Below are 15,261 nucleotides of genomic sequence, written 5' to 3'. Positions count from 1 at the left end.
TCCTGTGTTAGTAGAGGGACAGATGTTTCAAGAATGTGTCATAGCCTCATGAAGAGACCTCTGGCTTCTTCTTTATGTGTCACAATCTCCAAGGCATAAAGAAGACCTTCAAGTATATAGATAAGGATATCTCCCTCAAAGTAGGTTGGGGGGAATAGTATGTTCAGAACTTTCCTGGGTAAGCTTAGAAGCAGCATTCCTGGAAGAAGGCATAAATATGGAATTTTCCAACAACCCCACATCCTCAAATTGTACAAATATTAAAAGTGCCCCAAGTATGTAACAGGTGGAGATGAAAACCAAAGGTGGCATGGCAGCCACCATGTGGCTCAGCTCTGCTGGATCAGTGTCAAGCAGCTGTGCTGGCTTTATGACTTCAGCCATTCCATCCAGATGTGGCTGTGCCAATAGATGGGACCAGAGGGCTGGAAAATGTTATGCTGCTCAGAATTTATATTTTGTTCTGATGGAGTCTTTTTCAAGATGTTTTTATTAATCTCCTGTCCATTGTATATTTCTTCAATTCTGATACTGTTTCCATAGCTCAAAATTCTTCTAATTTAACATTTTTTTCTTCTCTTAGCCGCTTCTTAAAGTAGGTTTCTCATTCATTATGCTTTGATTTATTGCCTAATGCTTATAGTTTCACAAACAGAAATACTGATTTTAGAATATCAGAAGTTGTTCATTGAGGGAACTATAAAATTAAATTACTTCTGGTTCAGAGCTTCCCACTTTTCCAAATATTTGTAACCTGAAAGTACAAAATTATCACATATGGAACGGTTGGAGTACCAGAGGTGGCTTACTCCCAAACACAATTCTTTCTTTGGACTCTTACTTCTTTTCTTTTCTTTTCTTTTCTTTTCTTTTCTTTTCTTTTCTTTTCTTTTCTTTTCTTTTCTCTTCTCTTCTCTTCTCTTCTCTTCTCTTCTCTTCTCTTCTTTCTTTCTTTCTTTCTTTCTTTCTTTCTTTTTTTTTTTTTTTTTTTTTTTTTTTTTTTTTTTGAGGAGATAAAATCAATTTTATTGTCCATCATTATGTTATACAAAAATCTACAAACAATAGACTTATACAGGAGAAAAATACCCAAATGAATAGCAATTGGAAGCGCAAAAGCAATAATGTAAACTTGCTTTCTTCCTCCCATGATATTAGGATGACGGCCATTTCAAAGCATAATTCTGATGTCAAGGTCGCTTTTGTTCACTGGCCAAAGCTTGCCATTTAAATTAAGCCCCCAGTCTCTCACAGTTCTACTGGCTCTTGACAAAACTTTTGAGGTCTTCGAGAAAGGTGATATATTCTTGGTGCTCTAGGGCTGTACTGAGCTCCACCAACTCATCTGCAAAAGTGTTGTCCACCCCGCGGTCGGCAAGGAAATCCATCAGGTGGTCATACAAGGCCCAGTCCAGGGAGTCCGTATTGAGTGTGTAGTTAGTATCCCTCCATTCAGAGTCACCAGTGGCTTGAAAGCTAACCTCCTTGATAGAGAAAATGTCACTCTCGGCCTCATCTTCTTGTCCGATCTCATCCTCAGGATAGTGACAGTCCAGTACAAGGGTCTTCTTGCCATCACTCTTTGTGACTTCAACCACAAAATTGGGGGTTGATGTCAGTTCTGGCTCCTGTTCTTCAGCCTTCTGCCCTTGTGAGGGTTCCTCTTCACCATCAAATGTTGGAGGGATGCTGTTGTTAATGTTGAAAGTGACAGTGATCTTTTCTCCAGCAACTTTGCGCAATAATTTAGCCTCCGTCCCGTTCACTTCCAGCTCCCAATCTCCAGACATCTTGGGAAGGGACTTATGCTTCTGGATTTTCTTCTCTTCCTTAATTTCATCCGTCAAGAATTCAACAAAGGCTTTGTCTCCCTCGGTGTGCAGAGCTCCACAGCCACACGAGCAGGGCGCCGGGGGCCGCAGGAGGCCGGAGCGCCGCGCGGAGCCCGCTCGTACGCTGAGCAGCCCGAAGGGCCGGAGGCACGGCCGGGGCGCGGGCTGCAGCAGCTGCCGGAGCGGCGAGGCGGGGACGGCGGCGCGGAGGCCCGTGGCAGCGGCGCCCAGGGCGCGGGGCCCTTTCTTTCTTTCTTTTCTTTCTTTCTTTCTTTTCTTTCTTTCTTTCTTTTTTCTTTCTTTTCTTTCTTTCTTTCTTTCTTTCTTTCTTTCTTTCTTTCTTTCTTTCTTTCTTTCTTTCTTTCTTTCTTTCTTTCTTTCTTTCTTTCTTTCTTTCTTTCTTTCTTTCTTTCTTTCTTTCTTTCTTTCTTTCTTTCTTTCTTTCTTTCTTTCTTTCTCTCTCTCTCTCTCTCTCTCTCTCTCTCTCTCTCTCTCTCTCTCTCTCTCTCTCTCTCTTTCTTTCTTTCTTTCTTTCTTTCTTTCTTTCTTTGTATTGCAGTCCTTCCTAGGGGATATGCATTGGTTCAGGTATATGAATTCTTTTGGGATTGATTCTTTTGACTTTCAACCTGAGATTATTTCCTACTATGGGGTCTTAGGGTCATGTTGCATATTTTATGGGGAATGTGAGGGTGTCAAGACATTAGGCAGTCAAATTCTTATATGAGTCTTCTTAGCTTGAGTAGTGTTCTATTGCTGTGAAGAGACACCATGACCACGACAACTCTTATAACAGAAAGCACTTAATTGGGGCTTGCTTATAGTTTTAGAGGTTTAGTCCATTATCTTCATGGCAGGCAGCATGGTGGCATTCAGGCAGAAAAGGTACTGGAGAGTAACTGAGAGTTCAACATCTAGATCTGAAAGCAGCAGGCAGAGAGAGACACTGGGACTGGCTTGAGCTTTTGAAATCCCAAAGCTTACCCCCCAGTGACACACTTTCTTCAATAAGGCCACACCTACTCCAACAAGGCCACAACTCCTAACCCCTCAAGTTAGTGCTTTTCCCTGATGACCAAGCATTCAAACATAAGCCTATGGCAGCTAGCCAGTAAATTTTCTGGAGCTGACACCACTATGCTGTTGAGCTGGATGGAAGAAGTAAATAAATGCCTCTTACCTTTAACTTCTTTATGTTCAGGCACTCTTGCAAGTCTTACACTAAAGGCAGCAAGGTTTCAATAAGCAGGGGAAGCCACAGAACACAGAAGGAGATACTGAAGTCCTGTCTAAGACAAAAAGCCAGATGCTAACCAATTAACAAATCAAATGTTCTGAAAGCATACAAACCGAAAACAGATCAGAAACCAGTTAAAGGTCTGAAAGTGAACAAATCTGAAAACATTGGAAAGGTCAGGAATCAAACTACTTCTAAAGCAAATAAAACAAATTGATATCTTAAACCAGATATTTTAAAGCAAAGAAACAAACAGAAATGTTCAAAATGAATAGAACCACCCAAGCACATCTTAGAATAAACCAGTGAAACATCTGTCTTATCAAGTGAGATCCAAGCCACAGAACGAACTCATCTACCAGCTAAGTCAGTGCCAGAGAGTTGGACCGAGAAGGCCCTGTGGTGGTGCCTTGTGCCAGTCTGCTTGATTGTTCAGTGAAAAAATGTATTTTTTTTCTTTGGGGATATCAGTGCAGAAACAGCTTTCACCTCAAAAGAAATAGTTTTGCTTTGTTTTGTTTTGTTTCTTGGACCCAAAAATGAGTGACCATGCATGTCCAGGAAGATGGATTCAGATTTCCCAGAACAATATGTTTCAGAAAAGTAGCAATTTCATGAGGTTTTCATAGAAAAAGTGCAAAGAAAGTCAGGGACAGCCCACCTGTAAGCCATAGCAAGATGTGTAGGCAGACTTTTAAAATTGTTTTTTTCACCTTCTGTTTTTCCTAAGACATTATTAGTAGTCTGCATTTGTACTTAAACTTATTTTGCATTAATCTTTTTTCATGTTAAGAGATATTCAAATTTTATTTTATTTCTTTCTAAAGTTTGGTTATTTCACTGAGTAGTATAGCTATGTTTTGCCTTGCTTTGAAATGTCGGCTACTGGTTTACAATTTTTTTTAATTGAAAATAGATTCTTCACTCAGATGGTACATCCCGACCACAGTTCCCCCTCCCCCGGTCCACTCCCCTCTGTTTCCTCTTCAGATAAGAGCAGGCCTCCAAGAGATGACAGTCAAACAGGACAAAACAAGGTACAGTAAGACAAGGCAGCAGCCCTCAAAAAAGCTGGACAAGGCAACCCAGTAGGAGGAAGAGTCCAAAGAGCAGGCAAGAGAATGAAGAGATACACCTGCTCTCACTGTGAGTCCCACAAAAGCACCAAGCTAACAGCCTTCACATGTACATAGAGGACCTGGTGCAGACCCATGCAGGCCCTATGCTTTCTGTTCAGTCCCTGTGAGCCGGTGCGAGCCCTGCTTAGTTGATCCGGTGGGCCTTGTTCTGCTCGATTGCCCCGACTCCTACAGTCTTTCTGCCCCTTCTTCCGTGGGGTTCCCTGACACCCTAGAGAGAGATTCAGTGGAGACCTCGAGTTTAGACTATGGTGATATTTTATCTGTGCTGAAATGTGGTGATATTTTATTTGTGCTTTAATAAATAAATCTTGCCTGGAGATCAGAGGAAAAAGGCCAGCCATTATAATTAACAAAGAAGTCAGGCAGTGGTAGCACATGCCCTTAATCCTGTCACTTAGCAGTCAGGATCTCTGTGTGTTCAAGGCCACACTGGAAACAGCCAGGTGCGGTGGCACATGCCTTAATTCCAACACTAGTTAACCATGGAGGTCTGGAGTCTCTACAGACAGACAGAAAGTGACAGAGCTGTGTAGGAAGAAGAAGTGATGTAGCTGGACCGAGAGCAAATCAGATGGCAGAACAGCAAGGCATACAGACGTGGGTAGACAGGAAGTAACTTGCGTTTGGAAGCTGCAGAGTTGGTGAGGTGAGGTTGGTTGGTGGCTTTCCCTATTTTTCTCATTTCTCTAAGGCTTTCACCCTTATATTTGGCTCTGTGTTTTTTATTTAATAAGACCATTTAGAAATTCATCTACATTAGACTGTATATATAATGTCTGGCTGTGGATATAATATAATGTCTGCACCTGCTCCCATCTGCTGCCAAAGGAAGCTTCTCTGGTTATGACTGGACAAGGCACTGATCTATGAGTATAGCAGAATATCACTAGGAATCATTTCATTTCATTGATTTTTGTTTTGTTTAGTTTTTTTTTGTTTGTTTGTTTTATTTGCCAGTTGTATTTGGTTTTACCCTGGGTCTCTGGTCTATCCAGTCTCTGTTTCCTGGCCATCCAGAAAGTGTAGGGCATGGGCTCCCTCTTATGGCGATGGCCTTAAGTTTAACCAAGCATTGGTTGGCCACTTCCACAGTCTGCACCATCAGGCTTATGGAGTATCTTCTCTTGCTAAAGAGACTAGAACATAGAGGTGAAGGCTCCATGCAGTCACCAGCTTGACCTCTGTATGTGTGCTGTGTGGATGTTGTCCTCAGCAATGTGCTCCACTGTCAGTTTTCAGAGAGCAACTCTCTGCCCTAGCATAAGCCTGGGTTGTTTAGAAATCTTCATGTCTGCAGCTTCCAAATGCAAGGGGGCATAGCAGGGTTGGAACTGTAGGACTCTGAGCTAAGCCAAGCATAGTAGAGCATCATCCTAACTTGATCAGTGTCAAGTAGGAGCACATTGGTCATGGCTGTGGGACAGATGTTTCTTCTTTTATTAATAAAAATAGCAAATAAGAGTCCAGTAAGTGGGCTGGAGAGATGGCTCAGAGGTTAAGAGCACTGACTGCTCTTCCAGAAGTCCTGAGTTCAATACCAGCACCCACATGGTGGCTCACAACCATCTATGAGATATGGCACCCTCTTCTGTATACATAATAAATAAACCTTTAAAAAAAAAGAGTCCAGTAAGCTTCATAATTATCTTCAATGTTATTTCTCAGTTTTGTGTATGCTAATATTATGAAAAAGTAGATGATGAATATAAAGCATCAAGAAGTCTGGTGAGTCTCTGGAGCTGTCCATCTTGGGCCTAAGACCAATGTATACAGACCCTCTCTCTTGTCAGAAACAACAATTACTTGGTGGGGTGGAACCAAGAATTCGGAATACAATATTCTTGGCCTGAGATGTCACCATCAAGACGAAACATCTAAAGAAGTTTTTCCAGTCACACTTGACACAAATGTGTCTGCAGTAATCACACATAGCTGGTTTGTTCTATCTGGTGAGATAGTAGTCTCTGGAGCTCATTGCTATAGTTCCTCCTAAAATGAAGTTTATTAAACAAGCCAAACATATCATAAGGAATTTACATGCCCAAAAGGCTAATATAATGTATAAAAAAGCCAAAAGCTCTCCTTTAGCAAGTGGACTAAGTTCCTTGTAGGGAAGGAAGTATAGTTAAATCTAAATATCATACCAATCACATTTTTTGGTTTTAAAGATGGGTTTCAGTGCATCATTGATAGTTAGTGGAGTCCATTGTTCCTTTGGTTTCACTCTTCTTAAAAGAGTGTCAGTAAATGTAGTTGTAAAGTTGTAAATCTTCTGAGAGTTATGTATGAAAAGGACTGGTTGGTCAGTTAGGTTACTCCATTATCTCTTCTACTATTTAGACATGCTGATTTCTTGATGTTGTATTAAACCTTGTTTATTGGTGGTCGAGTTAAGTTGGAGCCATTGATGAACTGTGAGGCAGTTTGAATAGACTTGCCTTCACCAGCCCAGTGTGATTTGGGTGATTTCATTGAGAAGTGGTACCATAAACAAGAGGTGATATTAGTCAGCACATTAGCCCAGTTTGTATCAGTTGGTACCTATCCCAGAGAGCCTACTATGGGAGTTGAGGCCTTTTGCATCAAAAATTGTGGTGTATATAAGCCATGTCTGTATACAGAATGGGTGGCTGTCCTACAGTATAATCTGAGTTCTAAAGAATAACAGGCAGGAATGGTGTGTCCAAGTGTATGTACGGATTCTCAGGTGGTGAGGTTTCAATATAATAAGATGCTAAGGCTTGTGGCAGCAGGTCAGTTAAGGTCAATGGAAAATCTGTAATGTTGTGTCCCCAATGCTGCAGATTCCAGCCAGTCAGGTTGAGATAAATCATTTTCTGCCTTTCATATTAGATGGTTATTTTGTACACCCCTCTTACCATAGTAGGGTAGGTTGGGAAATTCAGTCATACACTATACAGTCACACTTGGCCTATGCAGCTGTGGGTATAATCCAAGAAGTGAATTTGTGCATTTGAATCCATATGGGGGTGGTATAGTATTCCAAGAGAGAAAATGCTTCCATGCTGTTCTTCTGTCAGTGTCTGGGTAAAGGGTACAGTTCTGCCATTTGGATTTACATGGGTTTGTTTTGGTTGATGTTGATGTCTCCTCAGTCAGGTAACCTGGCTTCTCATTCTGGTCCCAATCTGGATAATTGTAAAAAATTTCATTTGCAATCCCAGTAATTTTGTTGTATTGGTAGCCAAGCAGAGTTCATCTGCCATATGTATGGGGCAAAGAGACATTTCTCTCCAGTGGAAATTATAGATGGCTGATGCTACTGTGATATCCAAACCTGTGTTAAATGGCATTTCAGTGGGTTTCTTTCCTTAAAATTGGTGTTTTGCTTCTTCTTGGTCATTGGTGACTATGGCTCTCAAAATTGGTTTAAAATGGGCATTAGCCTTTCTCCATGCCTCACAATAGCTATTACCAAACTGTATTCCCAGCAGCTTCACAATGAGCATATTGAGCATAGAATGCATTGCTGGCATATGTGAGGTTTGGGAAGAAGTCTTCATGGCCCCAATATTTTAGTAGGAATCCATCCAAGGCGTGGTGGGATATGTCACTAATATCATACTTTGCTCTTTGTTTATTGGTTGTGGTAGCTGTTGGTATGGTGGTTGCTTCATTCATTGTTCCTTTTGCTGTGGATATGGTTGTTGATTAAGGTGACGATGTCTCTTCAATTCTGATGAGCTCAATGGATGTTGGTGATGGTGAAACAAACCATTTTTTGGTGTTGCCAGAGAGCCAGAGCTTGGTTTATTTGGTAATGTTAAAATTATAGAATTCAACAGGAGGAATCCCAGGAACAATATCCTAGGAGGCTTGCCCCAGCAAATTGATAGCATGGTGTTGTTCCATCTTGTGTTCTCTTTTGTTTTCTGGTTAAAGTTTCTATGGGGCATAGAGTGTAATTTGTTATGGCCCTGTCTTGCCATGTGCTGTTTCCCTCCCTCCCTGTGCAGAAGGTATAATGCTCAGTTAGCACCAGTGCTGAGTAAATTAATCCTAAGACTATTACTGTCCTTATGAAAGTGTGCAAATTTAATGTATTAGATTAGGTCCTAGACACATTATGCTTGTAGATCATCTAATTTTCTAAGGTTCAGATTTCCCTTCTTGTCTGTGGTTCAGATGGTATTGCCTGTTCTGGGTGGCATAACTTGTTTCCTTTAAGTCTCTAATATTACTATTCCTGTAAACACATTAAGGGGGAATTATTCTACATGGTCCAGGAATATTTGGTGGTGGTTGTAGCTAAGTCTGATCTAGTTTTTAACTCACAGCATTCAATTTTAACAGTTTTTTTCAAGGGAGTGTCTTTGAGTTGTAATAACTTGGTTTTAAGCAGTCCATTCCATATTTCTATATTGCCAGCTGCTAGATGGAAGTCCCATTGTATGTCCATAGTCTGGGACCACCTCTGGACCTTACATCCTGTAAAATGTGTTCCTTGATTTGACTCAATAATTATTAGGCAGCCATAATCTGGCTATCCAGCATCAGAGGGTATATATTGTTATCAACTGGTCTTGTCTATGACTTTCTAATCCAACCCCTGCAATTTACATCTACAAAGGTGCAAACATGTAAGTGTGGTGATATTTTATTTGTGCTCTAATAAATAAAACTTATCTGGGGATCAGAGGACAGAGCCAGCCACTAGATTAGACATAGAGGCCAGGCAGTAGTGGCACACACCCTTAATCCTATCACTTGGGAGGCAGAGATCTGTTGGTTCTCTGTGAGTTCAAGTCCACACTGGGAACAGAGCCAGGAATGGTAGCACACACCTTTAATCCCAGCACTTGATGGCAGGAAGCAGAAAGGTATATAAGGCATGAGGACTGGGAACTAGAGGCTTTTAAGCAGTTCAGCTGATATCCCCTCTGGGTGAGGACTCAGAGGTTTTCAGTCTGAGGAAACAAGACCAGCTGAGGAGTTGAGGAGGTGAGGTTGGCTGTGGCTTGTTCTGTCTCCCTGATCTTTTAGCTTTCACCCCAATACCTGGCTCTGGGTTTGTTTTTTATTAACAAAACCTTTTAAGATTTATGTTACATATAGGCCCCTGTGAGTACTCAAGGATCTAATGAAATCTATTTGTAATTTGTAATTAAATTGTTTAGGAGATCATGTTACAGCTGATACTCAATGTCTAAATCTAGTTTGAAGTTTTGGACGAAGATGATAGTCTCTAATGGTCTATTTACATGCCTGCCAAGAAACTTGATTTTCATTTTTATCAAACCATTGGAACAAAGCATGTGTGCCTATATGTCTAAATGTTTTATGTAATCCTAGGATTTCTTCTGTACTAATTATGCTAACATTCTCAGGTTTCTTAATTTTCCAGTCTGGGTTCCTTTTAATAGTTATTTCCATAGGGTTGTCTTGATTTAATTTGATTCTCCATTTCCCCTCATTTTTTTAGTGTTAGGGGTAAACTGTCAAGTTTACCAACTGGGTTGGTAATCATGGATGTTTTATTCTGAATTTGTTCCCTAGCAAGTTTTAATATTCTAGTCTTTTTTTTTTTTTTTTTTGGTTTTTCGAGACAGGGTTTCTCTGTGTAGCTTTTCGCCTTTCCTGGAGCTCACTTGGTAGCCCAGGCTGGCCTCGAACTCACAGAGATCCGCCTGGCTCTGCCTCCCGAGTGCTGGGATTAAAGGCGTGCGCCACCACCGCCCGGCCTAATATTCTAGTCTTAATTGAACATGATGCCAATTTGTTCACCGTTTCATTATTTTTGGATGTCTTATCTGTATTGCCTGCATAGGTGTCTACATGAGCGATATAAAATTTGATGCCTTTGCTAAATTTTGCCATTTCCATCCGTGTCTTCCTTGACTAAATTATCTTTGCCATTTATCTGCCAGTTAAGTGGTTTTCTATTTTGATGACCATATAGCAATACAATTACCCACAGACCATGAATCAGAGAAGATACAGATTTTCCTTTTGCCTTCCTTAGCTGTTTGTCTTCTAGCCAGTAGTGCTGCTATTACTTCAGCATGTTGTGCTGATTTGGTGGTTCCTTCCTCAGTAATAGCCATTCCATCCCCTGGTCTATAGGCTGCTGCTTTCCATTTAGTTTTGTTTTTATCGGTGTTTGATGAGCCATCAGTAAACCATGCAGCTAAATGCTGTGATCATTCTGTTGGTCACCACAGTTCAATAGGTGCCAATTTTGGGGTAGGATTGAATGGTTTAGGGACAGGGATTATAGGCAACTGAGCTATTTCCTCAGTGCAGGAAGGCACAGACCCCTTTGCTACCACATCCTGGTCATAAAAGAATTCGATAGTTACCATTTCCACTGTAATACCTTTCCTTCCATGGCTAAGCCTGTGAAGGATTCTGCCTTTGAGCGGATCTAATTCATCATTGGAATGGGCATCCTTATGACCATAGGGTGGTTGGCAATGACTGAATATAGGGTTCTTCATGCCTCATAAAATGTCCAGATTTGTTTCTCAAAGAGAGAGTATTCTCCGCCTATGAGAAGTATTTGCAGAAGAAGCCAACACCCAACTGTTGGTGGATTTCCTTTTGCTTTATGAAGAGTCCCCAGTTTCTACATTGACCAATAAATATGATATCCATAGATATCCACAATTAAGGTATCATCTTGTTCAGTATTGGTCAGGGTTGCATGCTTAGAGATGAGCTTACTGGCAGCTGCAAAAACTTCTCTTTGTTTCTGTCCCCATTGGAAATCAGCTGCCTTTCTGGTAACCCTATAGAGGGGTTTCATGATAATCTGTAAATATGGTATATGGTTCCTCCAGTATGCAGACACACCAATTAGGTGTTGCATCTGGGTTTTGTCCCTGGGTGGGGGGATATTTAGAATCTTGTACAATATAGGACCTTGGTTCCTTCAGATGTCCATAACACACTTGATTGAGGTATCTGGCCCTTTCACCTTGTCTTTATTAATGGTCCAGCCATCATGTACCACGGTATCAATTACTGTCTTCATATAGTTTTGAGCAGTGTCCTTATTGCATTCTGCAATCAAGTATCATATGCATAGCGTAAAAGTAAGCAATCTTATTTGTAGCTTTTCCAGTGACCATCTTAGTGTCACATGCCTAATGATCAGGCCATTCTTACAGCCTTGAGGCACTCTTTTGAATCTGTGTTGTTTATTATTCCAGGTAAAAGTAGTAATGTCTCAGAGCCCACATGGAGTGGTATGCTAAAGAACATGTCTGATAAGTCTATGTTACCAAAGAATTTTGGGTTGTAATTCCTAATCTTTAAGACTATATCTTCTACATCAGGTAAACTTCTTGGCATTTGTAGAGAAAGCTGATTAATATTCCTATAGTGTGCTGTGACTCTTCACTGACCATTTGGCTTCTTTACTGGCCAATCAAGACTATGAAATTGAAAGATTGTATAGGTTCAATAATATCTTCCTTCAATAATTTATTTACAGTGTTAGTCATGTTTTCTTCACCTCCCTTGATAGGGTATTGCTTGGTAAATGATCCCTTGATTTTAGGGAACTCTATAAGAGGAATTTGTACTTGGGGATGTTACAGTCCAAGGGTTTAAGATTTTTTTTTTTTTATTTTGCAATGATTTGTTATCTGCACACACTCTTATGTATTAAAATCTCAGTGTCATTTTTTTTTCCTTCAGGAAACTGCCTAGTCATATTTCCACGTTTGTAACTGCCCTTTACAAACAACTTCTTTGTAAAGTTGGTAACTTTTTTTAAAATTTTTATTTTTTAAATTACACTCATGATATTCATTACTTACACTCATGATATTAATCACATTTGTGGTATTCATAGATTACATTCGCAGTATTCATTTTTATATATATATGTATATACATATACATATATATATTAAATGCCGAATGTCATTTATTGAAGGAGGGAGGAGGTCTTAAATACAGGCTTACAGCACAATGGGAGAACCCCGGAGAGCAGAAGTTCGCTACTGATATTTTACAATCTTGTATCTAAGCTGTTAACACCAATTATTCAGGATACACAGACAAGGAACTTCTCTTAAGCATTCAGGAGGGTGGAACTTGGCAGGGAATTAGCATAGGGAGGATATCAAGGTCAAGGTCCGCAAGCAAGGCAACAGTTACCCAAAATGGGGGCCAGGGACCTACAGGTCCCCCTTTTATTAAAAAATGAGCTTCTGACTTGGGTTGCATGGAACGTCAGCAGGTTACCTTACCTGTCATGGAGACGCCTGCCCAGGCCACACAGGTGCTCTGTCTTTGGTTGGTGAGTGCCTCCGAGGCATTACCCATCTCTGAATACTCATTTTCATACAGGCTCAATCGTGTGTGAGCTGCAGAGTTAACTGCTGACAAAGATCTCAAAGTGGCACTGGGCTTGCAATCTGTGTGTTTGACACAGAAAAGACTGGCTGCCGCCGGCGGCGCTGGACCAACCCGCCTCTGCCGGCCGCTGCCAGGCCTAACCTGCCTCTGCCTGGATTTAGGTTTTTTAATGTAATGTCATTGGGGAAATAATTTTGGTATGACATCCATCCCTAGGACACAATTAGGTGCTGTTGTAAATAGTGTGGGAATATTTAGAGATAAATTATAGACTGATATTTTCTATTCCTGCTTTAAATGGTTTTCCTGCTACTCCTTCAGTAATTACATAATTTTGGGGATTTGGTAAGGGGAGATAGGGGTTGCAAATTGTCACCTCACTTCCTGTATTTCCAGCCAATTTATCTGTTGGACCAGTTCCCTGATCATTGTTGGGATCTGCATGAAGGGTCTGGTGTCCTTCCTTGATTCCAGGGTTGTTGATTCCATACATTCTTTGGTCTGCCTAGGAATCTGTTTTTGAATCTTTCCCTTGTGGCTGTCTTACTGGTATCTGATCTCATCTTCCAAATGGTCTTACATCACCAATTTTTTTGAAAGAATGTAGGGTTATGTGTGGTCTTGCTCTGCCTCTGCCTAAAAAAGGGCCACCTTTTACGTGTTTCCATGGTGCTGGTTTGGGTTGGATTCTGTATATTAGACTGGAGGGATACTATGTTATCTGTCGTCAGTTCTCTAGTCTATTTGAAGAAGTTAATAGTGTCTCCAACAGTTTGGCAGTTGGCTAGAGTTGATGTCAGTGCCATTCTCAAGTGTGGAGGGGTGTCCTTAATTAGAATTTTCCTTATGCCTGGGAGCAGTGGCACAGCCGGTGGTGCTGGGCTGTTATGGTAAATTAAGTAAAGTATACCCAACTTTCTAGCCAGTTCAATTGCTTTTTTCATATTTTTCCGTTGTTCTTCTGCCTTGAATTGAGTTAGATCAAGGGTGGGGGACGCCTGCCTCCGTGAAGCGTTACCCAATCCAATAAAGGGTGGATTTCCTCTCTGGTTGTATCTAAAATTCATTCCAGACCTTTAAATATGTGGGAATTTTCTAGAGTCCCTTTGATTCCCTTCATTTCTTCTGAGATTAACATTACTGTATCAGCTCCTTTTCCCATAAGCAGGCTACATTGGTTGTATCTTTATCTCCTCTTTGTGTAAAATTTTGTCTTATTTGCTGTAGCTCTGTTCTTGTAAATGATCTGGATTCTACTTCAGTGGTTTCAGGAATATTGTTGGTTTACCAACTAGAAGTAGTCCTAACTTCACTGGAAGTCACTGGTAGAGAGATCCTGGTATCATTGAGGCAGCTGACTAGGACCTTATCAGGTGCATCCAAGTCCTCTCTGAATGGGCTGTTTCTCCATTTTTCTGCCAAGTTTCTAGTTAGCTGTTTGTCTTTCATTCTATCAGAGTCAATGTCTTTAATTATTTTGCATAAGAACCTGGGGACCCCTGAGGGGTCTGCCCTCTTACAAGGGCTCACTGAACACTGGGGTGATCAATAGAATATCAATTTTAGGTTCTTTCTTGAGTCTAGGTACTAAGAAAGAACCAAGTGACATCTTCTGTCCCATCTACCCTCAGGACTGTTCTCATCCTTTACATTCCATTTTCTTAGTTCCTCATATCACTCTCTTCATTTTGTCAATGTGTTTGCCAAATAATAGAGGAATTTGACTTCTCTTTTTCTGAAGTACAAATTTAGGTTGCTGGTAGAGTAGGTCTGATTTGCCAGCTTTTCAAATAAGATCTGTCCTTCAACTATTCTCTTGGCTATCCAGTCCCTCATGTAACTGAGAGAACTGCTCCTGCTACACGCCCTTGCCTTTGTGGGAGTTAGTTCATGCTACATTTTTTCCTTCCTGCTACCATTTCTCTGCTACTTACCCAGTCTTAAGGCAGAAGCCTGTGCCTTTGTGAAGGGAAGTCCTGCAGTCAGGAAGGAATTCACCCTTTTCCCTGGGGCGAGTCTGGGGATGTCCTTGGAATAGCAGGAAGCCACCTTCATTTCACCTTTTCTAAGGATCGTCCAAGATCTTGCTGACTATGCCAACTGCAAGAAGGTAGATATCCGCAGTTAGTATAACAAAAGTTATATTTTGTTATGCTGAGGGTTATCATGCCAACTCCATACTCTAAATTCGTAATTACGGTCCTAAGCCTATCTTCCCAAGGCTGCTTACCTGTGCGATGTATCTTAGCTGAAGGTCAGGTCCAGTTTCTAACAGAAGTCTCTGATTGGAGGGTCAGGATCCTGGGGGAGACTCTCCAGCTGCAGGGCAGATCAAAGTGGCATCTCTCCACACCATTGCTCTTCGTCTCTGCATATATACTTCTAATGGACATCATGGGGTTCTAGGACTGTACCTGCTTATCTTGTGTTAGTGACATCACTGAATTCTTGTGATCAGGTGCAGCCTTGGTTGTAGTGGGGTTCTTGACTAAGCTACTTGTACATGTCTAAAAGGCATTTTTTACTATGTTCATTATAGGATTGGTGGTGGTCTGGCCTCACTCTTACTTTGACATTTGTTGACCAATTATCAGTGGGTTTTTGGTTTTGCTATCTGGTTGCTATATCCATGTGAAGATTCTGATAACATTCAAAAGCTATGTTTTTACTATAACCATTCCTGGGTTCTAAATTGTTAATTTTTATAACAAGTTGGTTTTCT

The 15,261-nt window shown here is 40.9% G+C and overlaps 1 protein-coding gene and 1 pseudogene across 9 annotated transcripts in view; one reads left to right on the top strand and one right to left on the bottom strand.

Moving 5' to 3' along the window:
* The window catches only part of Spidr (scaffold protein involved in DNA repair), a 277,612-nt gene that overhangs the window by 13,487 nt on the left and 248,864 nt on the right, over nt 1-15,261 (top strand). The gene's annotated exons all lie outside the window — the stretch shown is intronic.
* Nucleotides 981-14,594, bottom strand: LOC143268046 (complement component 1 Q subcomponent-binding protein, mitochondrial pseudogene; annotated as a pseudogene).

The sequence above is a fragment of the Peromyscus maniculatus genome, chromosome 12 (assembly GCF_049852395.1).
Source record: "Peromyscus maniculatus bairdii isolate BWxNUB_F1_BW_parent chromosome 12, HU_Pman_BW_mat_3.1, whole genome shotgun sequence".
Lineage (NCBI taxonomy): Eukaryota > Metazoa > Chordata > Mammalia > Rodentia > Cricetidae > Peromyscus > Peromyscus maniculatus.
The sequence above is the reverse complement of the archived record's forward strand: the minus strand, read 5'-3'. Positions and strand labels throughout refer to the sequence as shown.